The sequence below is a fragment of the Suricata suricatta genome, chromosome 10, assembly GCF_006229205.1.
Source record: "Suricata suricatta isolate VVHF042 chromosome 10, meerkat_22Aug2017_6uvM2_HiC, whole genome shotgun sequence".
NCBI classification, from domain to species: domain Eukaryota; kingdom Metazoa; phylum Chordata; class Mammalia; order Carnivora; family Herpestidae; genus Suricata; species Suricata suricatta.
Genome location: NC_043709.1, coordinates 10,559,169 through 10,574,341, shown reverse-complemented (window position 1 = coordinate 10,574,341; position 15,173 = coordinate 10,559,169). Strand labels below are relative to the sequence as shown.

The 15,173-nt window shown below is 52.7% G+C and overlaps 1 long non-coding RNA gene across 2 annotated transcripts in view; it reads left to right on the top strand.

Annotated features, from left to right (window-relative positions):
* Window positions 1-377: 377 nt before the first annotated feature.
* LOC115305535 overlaps window positions 378-15,173 on the top strand; it is a 21,700-nt gene continuing 6,904 nt past the window's right edge. The window contains exon 1 of one of the 2 annotated variants that reach the window (XR_003914832.1): window positions 378-750. This is a non-coding gene — a long non-coding RNA (uncharacterized LOC115305535). Of the gene's footprint in view, window positions 751-12,358; window positions 12,418-15,173 lie in introns of those variants that run through there. The other variant, XR_003914831.1, reaches the window with a different exon arrangement.

The window sequence follows — 15,173 nt, the reverse complement described above, 5'->3', positions numbered from 1 at the left end:
TCGGGACTTCGAAGTCCTACTTTCGGCCGAGCCCATTTTCTCGCTTGTAAAGTGGAGAACGTCTGACCTTGCCCATAATGAATGAAAGCCGGCCTCCAGGACGTTGCCGTCACACAGGGAGGCTGCACCCATCTCTGCTGACTTTCCCGGGAGGCTCCTCTTGCTCTGCTGTCAGGCTGAATTCACGGCCGTCTTCCCGGCCTCTTGGTTCATCTTTAAAGATGGGTTCCCAGAACCCGCCCCTGGGGTTGTCCTGAGGACTAAACCAGTGAAGGAAGTGCTAGGCGCTTAACAGTGAGTGTTGAATGGATGAGAAGAAACTTACCAGGGCAGATTTGGCTTATCACCAACATGGTGAAGACATCATGGCCAGATGCACCCCCACTGTCATTCCTGCTGCCCACCCCCTGCACCCTTTCCAGGCTGGCTAGCTGGCTTTGAGGGAAGAGCAGCCCCTGGGTGAATATGCCTGCCCCCAGGATTCCCATCAGTTACAGTTCAGTTACCAGGAACTTCTCTCTGCTGCCCTGCAGCTCTGTGTAGCGGTCAACCGCATGCAGGGTCCTGAACACACACTCACCCAATTGCTATGAAGGTTTCAGCCTGGAATCTGGAGGAAAACAGTGCAAGTCATCTGGAATTTTCTTTCCCTAGGACTCGTTCCTGGTATGGTAAAGAAGTGTCTGTCCTTCATTCTTTTGACCTGCTTTTCTTCTTTGAAGACGACATGCACAACAGACTCAGGCCTCGGTGAGTCTGAATGCCTCTGCCTGGTCCTCCTGCTTCCGCTCCAGGCTGTGCTGTTCATCATGACCCCGTTCAGCGCTCACAGGACCCCTTGACTGAGTTACCCTCCTGCGGCGGCTGCGTGGAGTGGAGACATGGAGACACATCGGCGGGGGGCGGGGGGGTAGCCCTCTGGAGCCTCAGTTTCCTCATCTGCAAGGGGGTAGTGGCACCTCCCTCGTAGGCGGTTGTCCTCTGCACCAAGTCCACTCTTCCTCTCGTGGTTGCTACTCTGTGGTTTTGGTCAGCACCATTGGAAGGGCATTTTGGATTTTTCCAGTGAGGGGCTACACCGCATATAGCCCCCACAATACCAAGGGCCTTTTTTATGTTCTTGATGACTAATGACAGCTGCCTGTCACTGGGTTTATTTTTATTTTATTTAAAAAGTTTTAAATGTTTTATTTAAACATTTTTATTTTTGAGAGCGAGAGAGAGAAAGCATGAGCAGGGGAGGGTCAGAGAGAGATGGAGACACGGAATCCAAAGACAGGCTCCAGGCTCTGAGCTGTCAGCACAGAGCCCAATGCGGGGCTCAAACCCATGACCTGAGCCGAAGTCGGAAGCTTAACCGACTGAGCCACCCAGGCGCCCCTGTTACTGGGTTTAAAGAGGTCAGAGCCTCATGGTGCCATGAGGGCCCTTGAGAAATTCTAGACTCACCCCTCCCTGAGCTGCTGTGACAGCGAGTACTGTTGCATGTGTTGCACATGTACCGAAGGCTGGCCTTATTTTAAGCACTTTAAAGGATTAATTGAATATTCATGTTCATATTTGATATGCCCGGTAACCCTTGGGAGGCGTCTATCATCCCTGTTTGATAGATGGGGAAACTGAGGCCCCAAGGAGATGAAAGCTTAATGCCCAGAGCCACAAAGCTAGTGAATGGTGGAACTGGGGGCTGAATGCAAGTAGGCTCTACACCCCTTTGGCCCCAACAGGAACCTGTCCAGCCTCCAAGACCTCTCACACTCCTTCCCATCCTGAGAGTAGATATTTGTTGAGTTGCTCCAAGTGATAGTAGAACATCATGCGCCAGGCGTGTGCTAAACAAACACTTCACAGCTTGTTCCGGGCAATGACTCTGGGAGGCGGGACCTATCACTGTTTCAGTTTAAGAGGCAAGACACTGAGGTCCTCGGGCAGCCCAGGGTCATCCAACAGGTCAGCTGGAGTCCGAACCAAGCTCTGGTCTCCTGCTCTTGAAACCGACGTCTTCTTCCATTTCCTGGGTGCGGTCTTACCGGCTTCATGAATAGGCTTTCCTTGCGTGCCTGCCCGAGGCCAGGCGCTGTGGCGGTGACAGAGGCCCAGGCCGCTCTCCCATTGTGACCCCGTGGGAGTGCTGGCAAGTGCTGCGAGCCTGTTTTCTGGAGGAGGTTTGTGTGGAATCCCCGTGACTCTCAAATTTTGGCAGTGTGCTTAAACATAAAGCACTGCAGGGGCGCCTGGGGGGCTCAGTTGGTTAAGCCTCTGACTTCGGCTCAGGTCATGATCTCACATTCATAGGTGCGAGCCCTGCATCAGGCTCTGGGCTGACAGCTTAGAGCCTGGAGCCTGCTTCCCATTCTGTGTCTCCCTCTCTCTCTGCCCTTCCCCGCTCATGCTCTGTCTCAAAAATAAGTAAAACATTAAAAACAAACAAATAAGCAAAACCCACTACAGCCTCTGTGGAAACCCCTGCCCAACGTGGAGGGAGGTGACCACGCAGCGATGACCAGGGACTGCGTGTGGGTCAGTGTTGCGTAGGAAAGGACTTGTTGCATTGAGGAAAAAATACTCTTTGAGGGGCGCCTGGGTGGCTCAGTCGGTTAAGCATCTGACTCTTGATTTCGGCTTCAGTCAGCATGTCACAGCGCATGGTATTGAGCCCCACATCGGGCTCCCCGCTAAGCACAGAGCCTGCTTAAGATTCTCGGGGCACCTGGGTGGCTCAGTCGGTTAAGTGTCCGGCTTCGGCTCAGGTCATGATCTTGCAGTTTGTGGGTTCGAGCCCCACATCGGGCTCTGAGCTGACAGCTCAGAGCCTGCTTGGAATTCTCTCTCTCTCCCCCCCTCTCCCTTCCTTCCCCCCCTCCACTTGTGTTCTCTCTCTCTCAAGATGAATCAATAAACTTAAAAAAGATTCTTTCCCTCTCTCTTCCCCTCCCCCCTGCTCACACACACACACACACACACACTCTCTCTCTCTCTCTCTCTCTCTCTCTCTCTCTCTTTCAAAACAAATAAGTAAACATTAAAAAAGAAGAAGAAGAAAAGAAAAAATACTCCTTGCTATGGTCCCTGGACCAGCAACCTCAGCACCACACGATGACTTGTGGGAAATGCTCATTCCTAGGCCCCACCCCAGGCCAACCGGGCACTGCGGGCAGGAAGCACCATCTGTTTCTGGAAGCCTTCTTGGTGATTCTGATGCAGGCTGTTGTCCGAGAACCGCTGCTCTCAGGTCATGCAAGGACCCTCCTTTATCCATTTTCTCTGTTTTACTGTTTGTCTCAAACTCCCTGAAACCCTTCCTACCTCAGGGCCTTTTCACTTACTGTTCTCAACATGGCTGCGTGACTCTTTCCCTCGCAACTTTCAGATCTGTGTTCAAACGTCATGTCCTCGGAGAGGCCCGCCCACGCACCCCGTTTAAAGAATCACCCCCAATCTGTCCGTCTCACTCTCTTTGCCTTTCCTTTCTGCAGGGCACTCCCCACTGCCTGACATTATAGCCCATATTTATTTGGGTCGTGTCTGCCCCCCTCCCCTAGAAGGTAAGCTTCCTGGGAACGGAGACTTGGTCTCTTTTGTCCTCCCAAGATCTGGGGCAGTGCCCAGCATGGTCAGATGCCTGGTAAATAGTGTCAACTGGAGGACTGAATCGTGTCGAGTTTACCCTTCTGGTCATTCATTCCTTCATTCTACAAGCACTGATTCTTGAACACCAGTTCCTGCGCTGGCAATAGCTTATTGCTGGAAGGGGTCATGGCCATTCATGTGGGGGCAGCCCGGGTCCTTTGCCACCTCCCACCCCATCGTAGAACCTCCCAGAGCTTATAGGCCCACAGGCTTTGTGGAGGTGGAGGGCTTAATAGCACTGCTCCCCAAAGCCAGGGACCGGCTGTTTGGGCTGATTTGGAAGTGAGGGCTTTGGGTGAGGCGGCTGCTGACAAGTTGTTCCCAGGGACAGTTGGCGTCATTCTGGGGTTGGATGCTTCCCGACAGCCCTGACAAACGGTGCGCCCGAGCTGCAGCTCCGTGCCAGGGGCAGCCACAGCGTTCCACACCCGTGCCCAGCCGATCACACCCACAGCGTGGCCCGGGCCCCTCTGCCGTTGCCTCAGGGGGTTCTCCTTTGCTAGGGCTGCTTCTGAGAGCCCCATTCCTTGTAGAGTGTATCATTAGCAGGATTGTTGATCGCAAAAACAATCCCTTTGGGTAACTAAGAGACTTCAGGAGAAATCAGTGGGAAAAGCCTCTCGAGAATTATTCAGCACGAATCTTCAAGAAGAATACCTCTCTTAATGATAAAGCAGATTTGCTCCGATGCCCTCATGTGTGCTGGGGGCAATGCAAGAGAGAGGGCTCATAGATTTGTGGGAACTTTGTGTATTTCGATCAGGGCTTGTCCCCTTTGGCACTTGGACATTTTGGATCTGTTGCAGGGGTCCATGCTGGGCATTAGAGGACGTGTGGCAGCACCTCTGTCCTCTCCCCGCCAGGTGCCAGAATCCTCTCCCTCGCTGTGACAACCCAAAATGCCCCCAGGTGTTGCCAAATGTCCCTTGGTGGCCAAAATCATCCGGGGATGAGGACCGCTGATGTGTGAATGCAATGAGCAGGGAATATTGAATTTTAAATTGAAATTTGCAAGGGCCGGGGCTCAGACTCGACTGGGTTTGAATCCTGCTTTGCTTCTGCAGTTCTGTGTCATTATCCCTGTCCCCGTGGGCGCCACAGGGGTCAGCTGAGTTCACACTGTCGAGAGCAGTGCAGTGCCTGACAAGTGGTGGGACTCAGTAAACACCAGCGCTTCCTAGCAGCCACTGAGGTGCTGATGAATCCCCTTAGGGGGGGTCTCTAATGCAGTGGTGGCATCTCTTCTAGAATCTCCTACATTGCACAGTGTCGCCTCTGCCTTCTGGTGCGCGGCCTGGTCGTAGTAATGACCTTTGCTGTTTGTTTCTAAGCTGTTCACGTGGACCTGGTGTCTATGCCTCCACTGAAGCAGTGCATCTCCCTAAAGGGCAGAGGAAGTGTGACAGACACCCCTTATGGGTGCCTGGAACGCAAAGCGGAGCCCTGAGCAGTGGTGGCTGCAATGTTCCAAGTCCCCCAGCAGGGGGCAGCAGCAGCTGGGAAAATGCCCGTTGCGGGTGCGAAGCCAAGGGCTGCCTCCTGTTTGGATTTAATTTAGCGCTGCGCGCCTTCAAAGTTGCGCAAATCATCCCCTTCAGAACCACCCGCGCGGCCTCCTGTAACAGCCTGCGATAGTGCATCTGTGGGAGCCGAGAGCTGCTTTTCTAGAACATTTTACATTTAGCGTTTCTGTCCGTTTCCAGATGGCTTAGTCTGAACCCAGGCCAGATTCTGATCTGGGCAAAGTTAGGCTGGTTCTTGTTGCTCTTGCTCTGCTCACGCCACCCCATCCTGCCCCCGGGGCTACCGCTCTTAACAGCTTGTGTATACCTTCCGGATATTTTACGTAGCTGCAAGCACAGGAACATTCTTTCTCTCCTTTCCCCTGTGGAGAGAAGCTGGCACACACTCTTCTGCATTTTGACTTTTCCGTCTGATATGCACTTTGGAGAGGTTCCATGTCAACACTCAAAGTGCCCCTCATTCTTTTTTTTAATGCTTGTGTCCTGTTCGCTTGCAGAGAGGGGTCTTTCTGAATCCTGTCGTATTTCCAATGCAACCTCCTTTAAAGGCTTCCTACTGCTTCTCCCAAATGGCTGTCAAGCCTGGTGAGCAGGCCTTTGCCCGCCTAGCTCCTTTTTTGTGTCTAGGGCAGCCTGGCTTGATCCATCCTCAAACTTGACCTGCCTCTCCTGCCCCAGGGCCTTTGCCCCTGCTGTTCCGGCTAACCTAGTTTGCTCCCACTGTGCTTTTCTTAGCGCTAACATTTACTTACTCCCTGTGTCCTGTACCTTCTATAGAAGTGTTGACCCTTGTTTGTAGCACAGTGATTAAGCCATAGGCTCTAGGGGCGCCTGGGCGGCTCAGTCAGTTAAGCATCCGACTTTGGCTGAGGTCATGATCTCCTGGCTTATGGGTTTGAGCCCCGTGTTGGGCTCTCTGCTGTCAGCACAAAGCCTGCTTTGGATCCTCTGTCCACCTCTCTCTCTGCTCCTCCCCTGTTCTCTCTCTCAAAAAATAAATAAGCATTTAAAAAAAAGTCATAGGCTCTAGGCCAGAGTCCTGGCGTTCAGAGCTCAGCTTGGGCACTTTGTCATCGTGTGACCTTGGGCAGCCTGCCGCACCTGTCTGCCAAGCGGAATGGGAGCAATAATGTTTCCTTCATCCCAGGCTTTGGTGTTGAGGATTCAGTGACCGGGTGAGAAGGCACGAGAAAGCCTCCATGGACGCGGGGACCGGAGCCCCTCTCTTTCTCCCACTGGGAGCAAACCCCTGAGGCCACAGACCATGTTTCTGCAGCATTGTGTCCCACTGCCTGGTATACAGCAGGTGTTCTATAAATACGGGCCAAATCTACCAGGCACATTTACAGATTAGAAAGAGCTTCTGGAAGAATCTCTGTCGCAACCCAGTGGTTTTTTACCTGTGCCTCTGATCCTGGCTAATAATAACCTGCCCTTGTGCCGGGCTCATCCTTAAAGTATTTTACCAATCTTGACAGGTAGGTAACAGCATTATGCCCATTTCCCAGGGGAGGAAACTGAGGCACAGAGACATTAAGCAACTTGCCAGGGGTCACACAGGAGCAGTGGCCAGGCGTTCAAATCCAGGAAGCCTTCTGAGAAACAACAGACCTTTGAAACACGTGGTCTTAAATGCAAGCTGGGGGTCTGTGTGGTTGCCGGTGGACTGTGCCCAGGGGTGCCCTGCCCATCCCTCTCCACCTGCCTCAGTTCCGCACCGGTTTGGAGACCCAACGCAAACACCCACTCATGTCCTGATCTGCCCCTGGGCCCTGAGAGCGGGGAGGTAGCCAAGCCCTTCTCCTGGGTCCCCTGCTATCCCCTCCGGACCCTGCTCGTTAGTTCTTCCCATCTACCTGCTTTTGCCTGCCGAAAAATGAGTCCTTCTAGCTCTCCAAAGGGGACCGTCCCTCGGATCATTCCACGCCTCCCCAGACCTCCCCGCGAAGCTTCCCATCCGGCTTTCATTCCCTCATCTCCCACCTACTCCACAGTCTGGTACCAGCCGTCTTCCCCCCCACCATCCCGTGTCGGGAGTCACTCACGGACCAGTGCGAGGCTGCAGGAACGTGGGACCATGCACTTCCTGTGCGCCGGGCCCTCGGTGAGCATCAGGTCTCATGGCAGCCTGGTCAAGCGGGGACTATTGTGAATCTCCTCCGAAGATGAGCGAACGGAGACCCAGAGAAGTTTTAGCAACATGCAGAGGATCATATGCTTGAAGCAGGGGGCAGGATTCAAACCTGGGCAGGACGGTCCCTCGGGCCACAGTTGTGGTCATTCGGCTGCACTGTCTCCGAGGGGACCTCTCTGCCAAGTTGGCATGGCCAGCCTCTTCTCTCTGCCTTGCTCGGTGATGCCCTTTCTCCTGCTTCTTCTCTGGCCCCTCCTCCCCCATGAGTGGTCTTTCTCCAGCCCATTTCATCCAGTCCTCTGCTCCCTGCTCCTGCACCTGGGCCCCTGGGGCTCCCTGCCCCCCCCCCCCCGCCAGGGCCGCTGACACTGCTGGACTCAGACTTGACTTATCACCCCCACGGGCCGTGTGCCCAAGGGCGTGAGCACCCAGCTCTCACAGGCGCTAGAGGGACAGGAGGACAGATTTTTAAGTGAGCAGATCTGGATTCACAGTCTAACTCTGAATAAAAGGATGTCTCTGGTCCAATGACAGGACCCTCGGTATCCTGAGAGAGAGCTAGACATCCTGCTTGCTGGGAAAGATTCTTAAAATCTCACAAATTTAATGTGTTGGGGGGGAAGCAAACCAGTTTGGGGATATGCAAACTGAAAACTACTGCAGTTGGCACATCCATTTTCCAGATGAGGAAACCGAGGCTCCGTTAACTGAGTTAGATGTCATGTCTGGTACAACATGGGTAGTAGGCGAGGAGACTGGGATTAGAATTCACTTCTGTTTTCTCCAGCTTGCTGTCCAGCTGGCTTCATGAGCTTGGCCGAGCCTTTGTTTCCCTATTTGTAAAATGGGACAAATGACCCGCCTCAGGCAGCTGTGGGGATCGAGTGAGATGATGCATGTAAAACCCCTGATCCCTCCACAGAGCGGGCTCTCGGCGCACGTTGTCACCCGTTGCTACTTTAGAGCATGCTGTTATGGAATGAATGAGTGAATGAATGACTTGAGTTTGCCCCTACCCTCTGGGGGGGAGGGGGAGACAGCCTTCCTTGCACAGACGCTGGCGAGGATGCAGCGGAAGAGGAGTCCTCTTGCACTGATGGTGGCGCAGCCGCTCTGGAAAACAGTGTGGAGCGTCCTCAAAACACGGAAACTAGAGCGACCTACGACCTAGCAACTGCACTGCTAGGGATTTATGCAAAGGATACAAAAATGCTGATTCAAAGGGGCACCCCGATGTTAGTGGCTATGGAAAGAACCAAAATGTCCCCCGACTGATGACAATGGAATAGTACTCGGCAATCAAAAAGAATGAAATCTTGCCATCTGTGACAACATGGATGGAACTAGAGTGTATGATGCTAAGTGAATTAAATCAGCAGGGAAAGATAAATATCAGATGGTTTTACTCATATGTGGAATTTAAGGACATAGGAACAGATGAACATAGGGGGAGGGAAGGAAAAATGACATAAAAACAGAGAGGGAGGCAAACCATAAGAGACTCTTAAATACAGAGAACAAGCTGAGGGTTGTTGGCGGGGTGTTGGGGGGGGTGGGCTTCGTTGGGGAGGGGCATTAAGGAGGACACCTGTTGGGATGAGCTGTGGGTGTTATTATAAATGATGAATCACTAAATTCTACTCCTGAAATCATTAGTCCGCTATATGTTAACTAACTCAGATTTAAATACAATTTTAAAAATTTAAAAAAAAAAGCCTTCCTTGCAAGAAACCCAAGAAATGAAGGCAATTTCCTTCAGACGGAAATAAAAGTGCCCATTGGAGCCGTTTATTGGGGCAGGATTGGCCCCCGCCTCCTCTGTGCTATTCAGGATCTGGATGCTCCCTCCTGAAGCAGAGAAAGGGGTGGGACCCGACCACCCATCCGGGACCCGACCTTCTGGCAATGCTGACAAGGGGGCGTTTTGTGGTGATTATACAAGAAACCTTCCAACATCTGACCCGCTGCTCCAGCAGAAAGCTTTGCATTTTGCAAAACTGCTGGGGCATAGCAATTCCTCATCTGGCACTGGCTCGCCCGACAGGTTTCACAGCCGCCCCACAGCTGTCTGTCTGCTGACCTGGTGGCCCTCCGCTGGCTTCTCGACAGTGAACAGATGTGAGCCCCGGGTGACGAGTGGCCCCGGACCTGAAGAAGCTGGAACGGTGAAGGGGGGCCGGCATCTTGCCGAGCACGTGCTGGTGGGCGCCGCAGGCACTGTGGTGAGCACAGAAAACGGTAGAACGTTCTGTTTTCGCAGCACGACGCTCGAGAGCCGCATCTGGCGCTGGGCTGCAGATGGCTGGCCACTTGTTACCTGGGTCCCTAAGAGTGGATGCACCTGGGGCTGTTAATGCAGCTGACTCCACAGAGCAGAGCCGTTTAGTGGGCCTGAGCTCGGGCTCTGCGGTCAGATACACCAGAGACGGCCCGGACTCCAACACTGTTTTGGTTTGGGGTTCTCCCAGAAGCACACCTCAAGCAAGGACTTGAGTGCAGCGGTTTGCTGTGAGCTGGTTCCAGAAGCATCCCTTGGGGTGTGGGGATGTGAGGCAGGCAGGGGAAAGTGTGGGGGGGCGGTGTACCACTAAGCCAACTCCTGCTCTGGGCAGCTCAGCCCTGCTGGGGACTCGGGGAGACTGTGTGGAGCACGCCCAGAGTCACCCCAGCCCAGGGCCGAGGGAGCTGGTGAGTTCTCATCCAATTACCCGTCCGGCACGGAGAGCTGTGCAGCTCGAACGCTGGGCACATCGCCTTACCCTGGGCAGGGGCTGGATACCCACAGCTGGGAACAGACACCCCTTGGATGGTGAGTCTTGGGTCTTCAGAGTGAGGTCTGGGGTCGCTGCAGCGACTGCTATGACCCCCCCCCCCCAGCACACATAACCTCTCTGTGCCTCAGTCTCCTGGGCTATGAAAAAGGGACAGCGATCCCATTACTGGGGCTTGGCATGAGGATTAGGGGAGAGGGGATATAAAGCACAAGGCAGGGGCGCCCGAGTGGCTCGGGTCATGATCTCATGGTTCATGGGTTCGAGCCCTGGGTCGGGCTCAGTGCGACAGCTCAGAGCCTGGAGCCTGCTTCAGATTCTCTCTCTCTCTCTCTCTCTCTCTCTCTCTCTCTCTCTCTCTCTCTCTCTCAAGTAAGTAAACATTTAAAAGAATTATTTATTTATTTTTTAAATGTTTTATTTATTTTTGATACATAGAGAGACAGAGCATGAGAGGGGGAGGGTCAGAGACAGAAGGAGACACAGAACTGGAAGCAGGCTCCAGGCTCTGAGCTAGCTGTCAGCACAGAGCCCGACACGGGGCTCGAACCTACGAACGTGAGATCTGACCTGAGCCAAAGTCTGAGGCTTAACCGACTGAGCCACCCAGGCGCCCCAACATTAAAAAAAATTAAAGCACAAGGCAGAAGACACGCCCAACAAGTGTTGTTATTATTATAGTTTGCTATTTATGTTTCTGGAAGATCCTTCTCCCCTTAACCAAAGAATTCTTATTTACTCTTCAGATTCCTGGCTTAGATGTCACATCTGCTCTTCTGCATATGTTAGTGTCCTGGGGCTACCACAACAAGTGACCACACGTCTGGTGACTTAAAATGATAGGAATTTATTGTCTCACGGTTGTGGAAGCCAGAGTCTGAAATCGGGGCCATGCTCTTTCTGTAGGCTCTGGGGAAGAACTTTCCTGCCTCTTGCAGCCCCCCCGTGTCTCCTGTGCTCTCTGGCTTGTGGCTGGGTCGCTCCAACCTCCCTCTCCTTCTTCACATGACCTTTTCTGTCCTTCCGATGACACCTGTCACTGGATTTGGGGCCCACGCCAATCCAGGATGGTCTCACCTTGAGATCTTCATCCTAATTACATCTGCAAAGACCTTCAGTCCAAATCAGGCCACAATCTCAGGTTCCGATTGGACGTGCCTGGCCAACCCACTACACTACGTTTTCTAAGTTTTCTCTAATTCCTGCTGATGGGTTAGAATTACGTTTGTTTTATGTACTTAGTATAGCAACTTGACCACACAGGGACTTGGGGCACTGCTGTCAGAGCCTCTCAGATTTGGCAGCGCCCAGGAGCCCGGGGGGACTCCCGAGTGTTCCGTCACCAGACCCAACCTTCATCCCTACTGCCCTAAGAAGGCATCTCCGTCTTTGGGCACCGGGGCGAGCTCCTGGACAGGGTGAAGGAGGAAGGTGAAAGCCAAAGGCTAAGGGGTCTGCTTCTCCAGAAGCTTCCGTGCGAGCCCCACTCAGGGATATATGTTTACATCCCAGAGACCAAGAACGTATTCCCAGTCAGGCATCTTAGGGCACATGGCTTTCCCGTCCCCAAATGGGATTGTGGTGGAAAGAATGAGGTGAATTAGGAATAAATAGACAAATTAAAATATAGTATAGTTTGCTAGAATATAAATTAATGTAATATATAATGTAATGTAATATAATTAATATTATAGTATAAATGTGTCACCTATAAACAAAATTCACATCACAGATCTTCCCCACGTTATTCTAGAATATCCACATGTTTGCTTAAATAAAGAAACTAGTTCAGTGGTGGGTGCCCACGCTTTTCTCAGCCTCATCCCTCACAGTGGACAGGAGCACCCTTTCTGGACCCAATGCCTGGTGCAGAGGGAGAACGGGGCCAGGGTGTGGGGGGTTAGCTGAGCCCAGGGGAGGAGAGCGGGGCCAGGGTGTGGGGGGTCAGCTGAGCCCAGGGGAGGAGAGCGGGGCCAGGGTGTGGGGGGTCAGCTGAGCCCAGGGGAGGAGAGCGGGGCCAGGGTGTGAGGGGTTAGCTGATCCCAGGGGAGGAGAGCCGCATAAGGCACAGCAGGAACAGCAGCTGATGGTGATGCCGCTGGAAGGGGTCAGCGAGGGGACCAGGAGGTGGCTGGCACCCATTAGGGACAGCAGAAATCGCAGGAGGGACCTTAAGTGCAAACCAATCTCTGAACGTGGTGACACCAGCACATTGGTCCCCAAGGCGGCGTTCTGAACACTGGGTCGGGTCAGGAGGGAGAAAATAAAAAGAATGAGCCGGAAACTTCTCTGTCTTTTTAGGACCTCTCACCCCCTTCGGGTCCATCTTTGGGTGACCTCTGTGCTCCGCGGAGATCGGGTGAGTGGGTGACTCGGTGAGGCAGCAAGCAGCCAGCAGCAGGTTGAATGCATTTGTAACGGCTTGTGAGTTGGTTCAGCTCACGCCTCTCAGAGTCGGAGGGAACTGCCTGTCCAGGAGTTCTTTCAACAAGTTCCCTTGTCCCCATTTGCATGCCTCTCATGACAGGATGCTCACTGCCTCGCAGGACAGCCTGTGTGGGGCCCAGGAGCTCAGAGAGTAGATATGCTTCGTTAAGTTCAGGCAAGAGCTGTTGTTTCATGAATCCGCCTGGTCCCGATTTTTGCCTGCGGAATCACACAACATAAACCCAGTTCCGGTCCAGGCTGCATTCCTGGCTTCAACTCCAGAAAGGCGTGGCCTCCTCGTGTGTTGGTGCTCCCTCGTGAATGTGGATTTCTGTGTTTGTTTACCCCACAAAGATATATTAAGCCCCTCCTTTGTGCCAGGGACTGTCGGGTAGCACGGTGACGGTGGTGGGTGAGGTACATGAGGCCTCAGCTCTCAGGAGACCTCGCAACCCATGATGAGGAGAAATTCACATAATGTACAAGGAACCATTTCCAAGGGAACCGTTCAGTGGCTCTCCAGTCCCCAAACTTTCCCATCGCTCCGAAGAACCCCCCACATCCCTTCTCCTTTTCCATCCACCCCCCGGGCAGCCTCTAGTCTGCTTTCGATATGGATTTACCTATTCCGGATCTTTCAGATTCCAGGACATTCTGTGTCTGGCTTCTGTCCCTGAGCACTGGTTCATCCATGTCGTGGCTGTGTCATGTTGTGTTCTTTTTTACGGCTGAGTCCTATGCCATCGTGTGGGGACACTGCATTTTGGTTATCTGCTCAGTCACGGATGAACATTTTAGTCGCTCTCACCTTTTGGCTATTATGAATAATGCTGCTATAAAGATGTGTGTACTAGTTTCTATGTGGGCGTATGTTTTCATTTCTCTTGGATCTATACCTCGCAGTGGGTTTCTGGGGCATTTGGAAAGTCTACGTTGAACTATTTGAGGAAGCGCCAAACTGTTTCCCATAGTCTGACTGCACTGTTTTATGTTCTCACCATTAATAGATGAGATAATTAATTTTTCCACATCCCTGCGAGTGATATTATTTTCATTTTTGTGATTAAAGCCATCTAATGGGTGTGAAGTGGCATCGCTTTGTGATTATATTTTCATCTCCTTAGTGACCAATGACGTTGAGCGTCTTTCCTGTGCTTGTTGGCTATTTGTATATATTTTTTGGAGAAATGTCTTTCAAGTCATTTGTTTTTATTTTTATTTATTTATTTTTTTTAATGTTTTATTTTTGATACAGAGAGAGACAGAACATGAGAGGGGGAGGGGCAGAGAGAGAAGGAGACACAGAACCGGAAGCAGGCTCCAGGCTCTGAGCTAGCTGTTAGCACAGAGCCTAACGCGGGGCTCGAACCCACGAACATGAGATCTGACCTGAGCCAAAGTCGGAGCCTTAACCGACTGAGCCACCCAGGCGCCCCTCAAGTCATTTGTTTTTAAAACTGGGGTTTTTGATGGTTAATTTTATGTGTCAACTTGACTGGTCCACAGGGGTGCCCAGATATTTGGTCAACTATTATTCTGAGTGTTTCCATGAGGATGTTTTTGGTTGAGAGTATTTTAATTTCAGAGAGAGAGAGAGAGAGAGAGAGAGAGAGAGGATCTTAAGCAGGCTCCACACTCAGCTTAGAACCCAATGCAGGGCTTAATCCCACAACCCTGGGATCATGACCTGAGCCAAAATCAAGAGTTGGATATTCAACCGACTGAGCCACCCAGACAGCCCTGGATGAGAGAACATTTAAATCAGTCGACTGGGTAAAACAGATTGCCTCCCCTAATATGCGTGAGCCTCATCAAATCAGTTGAAGACCTGAATGGAGTGAAAAGGCAGACCTCCCCAAGTAAGAGAGAGTTCTTCAGCCTGAGGACACAGCCCACTCACGCTCCCCCCGCAGGCCTGAGCTCCCCGCCTCCTGGCCCCCAGCCTCTCCTGGACAGAAGGGAGATGGGGGTGAGGAGTCAGCCTAACAAGGAAGCTGCAGTTACGCTCAGCTGATAAGCAAATGAAGAGGGTGGTGCCAAGGTGCTGGAGTGACTCTGGAGTCTGGCGCATGCGCGGGGCTCAGAGGACTTCCCCTGTGTCCGAGGGGGAGGCACCGTGGCGGCTGGGAAGGCAGGAGACTGGGGTCAGGTCCCCTTCTGCTCTTCACTTGTGGCCTTGCGCCAGTCATGGGCCATGTCCGGCCTCTCTGGCCGCATCTGCATCATGGCAACTTTTTGTGCGCCGGGCCCTGGGGTGCAGCAGGGGACCCCACAGACATGACTTTGGGAATTTTATGATCTCCAGGAGACATGGGCATGAATTAGGTTGTCACACCTTTCCCCCCATTTCCCCCGTGATGAGTGCTTACCTGTGGGGGAAGTTCAGAGGCTCTGACCCTGGCTCAGGGGTGTCCTAAGAAGGAACAGGACTGAGGCAGGGGAAGTGGTGGGGAGGGCAGAATGGTGGAGGCTGAGGGAACACCTTGGTTGAGAGTGAGGGGGGCCGGGGGTAGAAGGCAGAGAGGGGGTGGGTGGAGGGGGCGCTGGCCGCTGTGGGCCAGGAAAGCTGTACTTCCTTTCAGGCCTCTGTTGTGCAGATGGGGCAGTGACAGGAGTTTTAAGCAGATTTAAGCCTGCAATATGGTCTGATCCATTTTGGAAAGAGCCCTCGGGACCTCTGGGTAGAGG